The sequence below is a fragment of the Canis lupus genome, chromosome 23, assembly GCF_011100685.1.
Source record: "Canis lupus familiaris isolate Mischka breed German Shepherd chromosome 23, alternate assembly UU_Cfam_GSD_1.0, whole genome shotgun sequence".
Classification (NCBI taxonomy): domain Eukaryota; kingdom Metazoa; phylum Chordata; class Mammalia; order Carnivora; family Canidae; genus Canis; species Canis lupus.
This window is the reverse complement of record NC_049244.1, coordinates 27760061-27768694: the sequence shown is the minus strand read 5'-3', so window position 1 is coordinate 27768694 and position 8634 is coordinate 27760061. Positions and strand designations below refer to the sequence as shown.

Below are 8634 nucleotides of genomic sequence, written 5' to 3'. Positions count from 1 at the left end.
AAGAGTTGAAGATGATTCCAGAGTTTCTAGTTTGAGTGATTGGATGACACCATTAATTAGGACCTATGCTATAGAAGTTTTGGTTGGGAAGAAAATAGATTCGTTTTTTAGAACATACTGATTTGAAAGGGAAAACCCTGAAAGCTCAGCTGTGTTGTATTTGGCAGTTGGGATCTAGGTTATCCAAGGATTGAATAGAACTCCCTGGAAGGTCTTTCTTGTTGCCTCAACATACCTCCCTGACTTAGCAAATGTATTATAGCTCATCTGATCCTTGAAGATGATGTGGGTTGTATTTCTCCTCCTCTACCCCATGACTCAAGCCTAAGGGAATCAGATATTTACACAAGAGATTTTTGTTGTTGTTGTTGTTTAATGTTTTTAAAGTGAAGTCTGCAAGCCGAAGTGGTCAACAACATTAATTCAATACATTTTTTTTGACCACTTAGCTCATGCATACACTATCCAGGTTCCAATTTGAGGGCCCCAAACATGTAGACAACAAAGTCATAGTGTCTTCCTATTTGGGGGGACACAGCCCCCACAAAAAATATGCCCCCAAATTATGCAACCATGAGTTCCTCGTTGTGAAATTAAGGGTCTGTCAAACTTCAGTGCCTTTGAATGAGGATTCCCTACAACACCAATTTTTTAAAAGACTATTTATTTATTTGAGAGAGAGTGTGTGTGTGCAAGTGGGAGTTGGAACGGGAGAGGAGAGAATCTCAAGTCTCACTCCACACTGAGCTCAGAGCCTGACACATGCATGAAACATGACTCAGAGATCATGAACTCAGCCAAAATCAAGAGTCAAACACTCAACTGACTCAGCCACCCAAGATGCCCCACCAATTTTTTTTTTTTAATGCTGTGCTCCTTAACTCCTATAGAATAGAGAACTGCTCTTCTAAACTAGGATGAAATGAATCTGCATTCCCCCCACATTCTGGTAGCCGTGATTGAAGAAACTGATAATCAGCATCTTCTCTTGGCCCACCTGTAATCTTTACACCGTGCCTTAGACCGGAGATTACAAACTGGGAGCTACTGTTTGGATCAGACCCTAGGGCACGTGTGGTCTGGCTGACACAGCTTTATAAATTTGAGCCCGCACTTAAAACTCAAGCAATGCAATGTGAGACTTCAGACTTCCCTGCTTGGCGAAAGTCCAGACGAGACATGAGGAGTGGGTGGCCTTTTAAAAAGGTCATGGCACTCTCAAGTCAACCTCAGAGTCCTATAGGCAGACTCGCTTCCAGCAGCAGGCTGCACACGGGAAACCCCACCTCTCCTCAGCACCCCAGTGGGAAGCTGGTTCCCTCTGCCTTTCTCCCACTCTCTCTCCTCTCCCCACATACCCCAAAGGATTATGGCACATGGCAAGATGGAGGAGAATTTTAAAGGAGACTTCCAAACCCTTCAGCCCTACTTTTGGGCCCACATGAGTGGTTGTCAGAACTCAAGGAGTTATAGAAACCAGTTCTTGGAGAGATATCAGGGCTTCCACATTAACAAGGCATCTGTTCCATTCCACGATTCAGTGACATCAGTGTGTTGCCAAATTGTCTTGCACTGTGGCCACTCCCCTCTAATGAGGACCTTTATTTGTGTCCTGAATCGAATTACACTCAAGCCTCTTGGCCCAGATGAATTACAGGCCAGAGTACTTACAGAACCCAGGAAAGAGACTCTCAGTGTTTATCTGTGATCATAGGGGACCTGCAGACATTTAAAATGGTGCTGGAATCTTGGAGACAGAAAAAGTGTTCTGTTAAAAAGAAGAAAGAGGGTTTCATATCCTGTGAACCAGTGGGCATAGCAGATTGCAGACATGATTCTAGAATGGATTTTAAAGGGGAGAGGGCATTTGTGTGTCCCTGGAAGAAAAGTGATTGATCACTGTGACCCAGCTTGGGTTAACCAAGAACAAATCATGTCAGCCGTGCCCTCATTTACTTATTCCATGAGTTTATTTGTCTAAGCAGGGAAGGAAACACGCAAGACAGGAGATGTTCATTGTTCAAAGATAATGGATACAGGAAAAGGCCACTTGAATGAATCCACTTAGAAGAGAAACCAAAATTCCGTATTAAATAATGAAAAAGTTTTTTACTGGGACTTAACCCTGCAAAATGAAACTTAAAATTATGAAATTAAGGGTGTTTTTTCCCTTCCATTTAAAAAACTAGTTTATGAATATTTACTGAACATCTATTATGTGACACCCTCTGGCAATGAAGATAAAGCAGTAGGCCAACTAGACAAAATCCCTGCCCTCGTTGGGGTTTATAGACTAAAGCAAGACAGAGAACATGTTTTAAGTACACAAATAAGCAAAATAGTGGCGGTTAGTGATAATGACAGAGCTGCAAGGAAAAAAGTCAGATAACCAAAGAAAGAAGGCTGGAGAGTGGGGCTGCCTTCGATGCGGGGTGGTGAAAGCTTCAAAGGACGTGACATTCTAGCTGAGATTTGATGACAAGAAGGAGTCAGACAGCCTCAATATGGAGGAAAGAGCATCCAGACAGGGCGGACCCCGAGGAGGGAGCTCACGAGGTGGCCAGAGAGGGAGAAAGGAGGGGGTGTTGAAATGAGGTGCCAGACGTGGGCACAAATCAGATGATGTGGGGCCTGGGAGGCCACAGGAAGGAGTTTGGATTTTATATAAATGTGATCAGATGCCATTGGAGGGATTTCGGTTGTGAGATGACACGATCCAATGTGTATGCTTAAAGGCTGACTGTGGCTGCCACGTGGAATGAGATGGCCATGAAGACAAGGCTCGGGGCAGGAATACCAGGTACGAGGCTGTCACCGGGGGCCCTGGTGCGAGAGGTGGCCACTGGGCTAGGTGGTGGTAGGGGGTGGCATGAGGTCCATTCAGGACGTACTGGGAAAGTAGGCCCAACAGCACTCGCTACTGCATCAGAAGTGAGAGTGGGCAACTCAGAGGCATCAAGAATGACTCTCAAGATTTTTCCTTGAGAAGAGGCTAAAGGACACTGCCATTTACTGAGCAAGGCAGGGAACACTTGAGAAGCAGGTTTGAAGTCAAAGGTGTGTTTCTAAACACCCAGGTCTGAGAGGCTACTAAACACTCAAGTAGAGATACCAGTGGACAGGAGGATATGTATCTCAAAGTCAGCCAACTATGGGCAGATGGTATTTAAAGCCCAGGCACTAAATGGGTCCCTTAGGAAATGGGGGGACACTGGAGGCAAGAGGCCCAGGAGGAGGATCCAGGCACGCCAACATTTAGAGGTTGGGCCTTATAGGAGGGCCCAGGTAAGAGTACTGCCAGCAACTCCTTCTTAGAAGAGCAACAACCACCACCACAAAAACCATCAGTAAACTATTGAGGATTTTTGGTGGTATATTTTTCTGATACAATTAAAGAACATGTGAAATTCTTTAAGATTTTCACAACCCAGGGCCACCTGAGTGGCTCAGATGGTTAAGTGTCCAACTCTTGATCTCAGCTTAGGTCTTAATCTCAGGGTTGTGACTTCAAGCCCGTGTTGGGCTCCATGTCCACTGTGGAGCCTACTTTAAAAAAAATGATTTTTATAACACAAGCATAGACAATATAATTTGACAAAAATATCTGAGGTGTTTGTTACTTTTCCCAGGTGTTTCTTACCTCTTCAACGTTAGAATCATTCCCACCGAAGAATCCTTTTGGTTCTCATCATCCTCAGTTGTCTCTGATCTAACACTGCCATTTCCTCATTTGTCAATGGCTTTGCAAATGACCAGGGCAGTTCCCCAAAACTGCTCTCTTATTCTTGAAATCTTGCCGATCTTGCAAGACCGATGGTTTCACTCTGCCATCAATTTTTAGGTTATTTGCATTGTATCTGCATTAAGTTGTTGACGTATGTCTGACAATCATAGAGATAATGGTGGACAAAGACTTTAACCCAATGGAAAGGGGCAGAAGCTCAGTATTAAAAGCAAGGGATGTGCTGTGCAGTCAGTTTTTGAGGGATTAGTTTTGTGTCATGGTGATGTTAGCTGCCTATCACAGAGACGACTGGCTGTTCAACGACTCCTTTCTCTCCTTCTCAAAGCACTTTGCTCCACAGCATTTTCCTACCTACCACTGGCTAGGTATGGCTCTATGGACTGAGTGAGCAGCAGGATATGTCATTGTCAGGCTCGTCCCGTGGAAGCTGAATACAGAGGACAGTGCAGCTGAAGAACAGCAGATCCCGGAGGTGGGGAGAACCTACGTCCCCGAGAGGCTGTACGGAGGAGAGTGCTCCCACCAAGCTGAGAACCTTGAATTATTGTTGCCTAAGCCACAGATGACATACCATTTAAGCCTGGGGTCTATTTGTTACTGTGGCGTAGCCTACCCTAAATAACACACTGCTCCACCTGACTTCAAGAATGGGATAATGAATGCCCAGTCATGAGGAGCCTCTTATGTATTTCAGCAACAGCCTTAGCTGGTACTGTGCAAGTTCCTACGGACAAGCTGAAAAACATGGGTGGTTGCTAGCTCACGTCAGAGAAGTAGTGACAGACCAGACAACCCAACATAAAGGCTAATGAGTCACAGTCCACCCATACACATCCTTTTGGGCTTGATTCTTGGCTCTGTCCTTTTCAACAACTATAGCAATGACTCAAGAGGAATATAGCAAAGGCATGCTTCTTAAACTTCCAGGAAACATGATGCTGGAAGGGGCACCTTGGATTGCACAATTCTGATCTTGGCACTAAGTTTTCATTATGTTGTTGTATTATGACAACCACAGAGAAAATAGTTGACAAAGGCTTTGACCCAAAAGGCAAGGGCAGAAGCTTGACTTTTATAAAAGAAGGGACAGTGAGTCAAACAAGACATAGAAAAATTCACTGGGGCTAAATATAAGGATATAAGGGCCTGAACTTTGTTTGAAATAAACTTGAACAAGACGGAGAAGACTTGGCTTCAGACAGCACATTTTTATAAGATTTAGATGTTTTAGGCTGTGTTACCAAAAGTATTATGTCTAGAATGAAGAGATAATAATCCCATTTTTCTCTACCTAAGGGAGGCTGTCCTGGAGTTTTTCAATCAAGTACAACACCGGACATAAAATATGTTCGGAGGAGAGCACGCAGGACTATGAAAGGGACAGGAATATGAATTTGAGTCTTAGAAAAATGATTTTCTGGGGGTACCTGAGTGGCTCAGTCCGTTAAGTGACCAACTTGATTTCAGCTCAGGTCATGATCTCAGAGTCCTGGGATCAAGTCCCATACGGGTTCTATGCTCTAATAGAGAACTTGAGGACTTTCTCTCCCTCTCCCTCTAACCCTCCCCCTACTCACTCTCTTTCTCTCTAAAACAAATAAATCTTTTTTTTTTTAAAGAACTTTCTCTTTGTTAAGTCTGTCCAATTTTTAATTGAGCTGATACAAAAGTTAGTGAGTTCCCTGTCTCTGGAGGTGTTCAAATAAGTTAGCCCATACAAAATTACTGATATTCAGTTATTTTTGACCTACAAGAATAGAAATTTCATATGGTTCCATCTAGCCCTTGGTAGAAATGGTGGAAGGCGAGTCAAGCAATTGATGGTATTTTAAGAGCAAGTGACAGAAATACAACTCAAACAGGCTTGAACAGAAGAGAGAGGTGATAGTGGAGTGGGAGATGTGTCAGTTTATTGTAGCTTAAAAGTCCAAGGAAATTCTAGCTTTAAGTATGGCTGGATCTGAGGTCTATCTCTGCATCCCTCCACCTTGCCCTCCTTTGGGTTGGCTCTATTCCCAGACAGACCTGCCCTTGTGGAGGACAGCCTTGTGGTGGACAGCTTTATGGCACCAGCAGCTCCAGGTGTGCATTAAATCAGCTTAACAACTGATCCCTGAGTGGCGCAGCAGTTTGGCGCCTGCCTTTGGCCCAGGGCATGATCCTGGAGACCCGGGATCGAATCCCACATCGGGCTCCCAGTGCATGGAGCCTGCTTCTCCCTCTGCCTGTGTCTCTGCCTCTCTCTCTCTCTCTCTCTCCATGTGACTATCATAAATAAATAAAAATTAAAAAAAAAAAAAAAAACAACGCCAATCAGCTTAACAACCCCAACCCCAAGAGTCTCTCCTCACCAATAATTCCTGGGACTGACTCTGAACTGACTTAGGGGCAACCCCGGTAGCTTAGGGGTTTAGCGCCGCCTTCAGCCTGGGGCCAGATCCTGGAGACTAGGAATCCAGTCCCACATCGGGCTCCCTGCATGGAGTCTGCTTCTCCCTCTCTCTGTCTCATGAATTAATAAATAAAATCTTTTAAAAAATAAAAATAAAAAATAAACTGACTTAGGTCACATGTCCACCCTTTAGTCAGTAAATAAGGTTGGGTGTGTCAGGGGTGGAGAGGAATAAGATTACTGATTGGCTTGGCCTTCATTACAAGTTGATCCCAGAGTCCAGATGAGAGTAGGATGAGGGGGTAGTGGTGATCAGCCACATGGCCTAACATAAAGAAAGGGTAGCTTTCCAAAACACCAAACAAACATACTACTGAGGTTCTGTGGCCCAAACTGAATGATGAGAAGGACCAGCCAGGTGAAGATCCTGGCAGAGAATGTGGGTTGGTACTGATGGAGAAATGACCTAACTGGGTTTGAGAAACAGAAAGAAGGCCAGGGTTTCAGTTATCTATGGCCGTAAAACCAAGTGCCAAAACTCAATAGCTTAAGGTAATAACCATTTTCTTTCTCATACTTCTATGAAATGACTGGAACTCAGCCAGGCAGTTCTCTGGTCCACGTAATTCACCTGACTGCTTGACTGAGGCTGGAGGAGCCAAGATGGCTAATTCCCCAGTAGATAGTCGAGGCCGTAGGCTGGGGGCTCATCTGCGACTATGGCCCAGAACTTCTCCATATGGCTTCTCTGTATGGCCTTTGTTTTCTCACAGGATGGTGGCTGGATTCCAAGAAAGGAAGCAGAAGTTGCCAATCTTCTTAGGCCTCTCATCTCAGAAGTCCTAGAACATCAATTTTACTATATTCTATTGGCTAAAGTGGTCACGGGCAGCATATTCAAGGGGTCTGACATTAGCATATAGGGACAAAAGGAATTGATGGCAGTTACCCAGGGGGCGGAGTGGGGGGGGTAGGGGGGAGGGGACGATCTTTCCCAGCTAGTATGACTAGGCCATCATGAAGGGCAGAGTGGTGTGCAATAGAGTTGGAAAGGTAGAAAGGGACTAGATCAGGGTCAGCAAACTGACCCACATGCCAAATCCAGCCCATTGCTTGATTTTGTAAATAAAGATTTATTGGAACACAGTCACATTTATCTGTTTACCATATTGTATATGGCTATCTTGTAGCAGAGCTGAGTGGTTGTCACACAGATCATATGGCTCACAAAGCCTAATATATTTACTATCTAGACCTTTATAGAAAAGGTTGCCAACCCCCAAGCTAAGGTATGGATGCCTTATAAGTCTCATCGAAGGATTGGAATTTTATTCTGAGTGATAGGAAACCACCAGATGGTTTTAAACCAGTGAGCCACATTATCTGACCTCCATTTTTAAAAGCTCTGCTCTGGGAATGGATTAGAGGGAAGACAGAAGTGAAAGCAGGGAGACCAGAAGCAGGCTACGGCAAGCATCAAGATGAGAAATGGACAAGGAGACAACTGAGAGAAGTAGGTGAATTTGGCACATGTACTAAGGAAAGGAAGCCCACAGGATTGCTGAGCCACCAGATACAGAGATGAGAGAGAAAGAAATCAAGCATGACTTCTAAGTTTCCAGCTTGAGCACCTGGGTTCATGGTGGTCCCATTAACTGAAAAGAGAAAGACCCAGGGAGGAGTGGGTTGGGGAGAAAAGCATCAAGAATTCCATTTTCCACATTCTAAGCTTGTGATGTTTGTCAGGCATCCAAAAGGCAAAGTTAAATAAGCAGTTAAATACTTGAGTCTGGAGTTCAGAGTATAAATTTGAGAATCATCAGTGAAAGAACATATTGAGCCAGAAGCGGGCAGCCCGGGTGGCTCAGCAGTTTAGTGCTGCCTTCAGCCCAGGGTGAGGTCCTGAAGGCCTGGAATCCAGTCCCGTGTCAGGCTCCCTGCAGGAGCCTGCTTCTTCCCTCTGCCTGTGTCTGTGCCTCTCTCTCTCTCTCTCTCTCTCTCACTAAAAAAAAAAAAAAAAAAGCCAGAAGCCTGGAAGGAATATTAACAAGGAAAGGTGTGAAGAGAACCCTTGGATGGGCAAAAACTAGAAGCATCAGGGGCAGGGAATTCAATAACAGGGATTAAGAAGGAGAGGTTAGTAGGGATCCCTGGGTGGCGCAGCGGTTTGGCGCCTGCCTTTGGCCCAGGGCACAATCCTGGAGACCTGGGATGGAATCCCACGTCGGGCTCCCGGTGCATGGAGCCTGCTTCTCCCTCTGCCTGTGTCTCTGCCTCTCTCTCTCTCTCTCTCTCTCTGTGACTATCATAAATGAATGAAAAATTAAAAAAAAAAAAATTAGTTTAAAAAAAAAAAAAAAAAAAAAAAAAAAAAAAAAAAAAGAAGGAGAGGTTAGTAAGGCAGGAGGATCCAGGAGACTGTGGTTTCATGAAAGCTAGAAAAAAAAATATTTCAAACTGGAAGGAGTGGTTCACTGTGTTGAATGCTTCTGGTGAA

The 8634-nt window shown here is 44.5% G+C and overlaps 1 long non-coding RNA gene across 1 annotated transcript in view; it reads right to left on the bottom strand.

Annotated features, from left to right (window-relative positions):
• Window positions 1-5974: 5974 nt before the first annotated feature.
• LOC111091927 overlaps window positions 5975-8634 on the bottom strand; it is a 31254-nt gene continuing 28594 nt past the window's right edge. The window contains exon 6 of the long non-coding RNA XR_005377012.1: window positions 5975-6979. This is a non-coding gene — a long non-coding RNA (uncharacterized LOC111091927). The remainder of the gene's footprint in view (window positions 6980-8634) is intronic.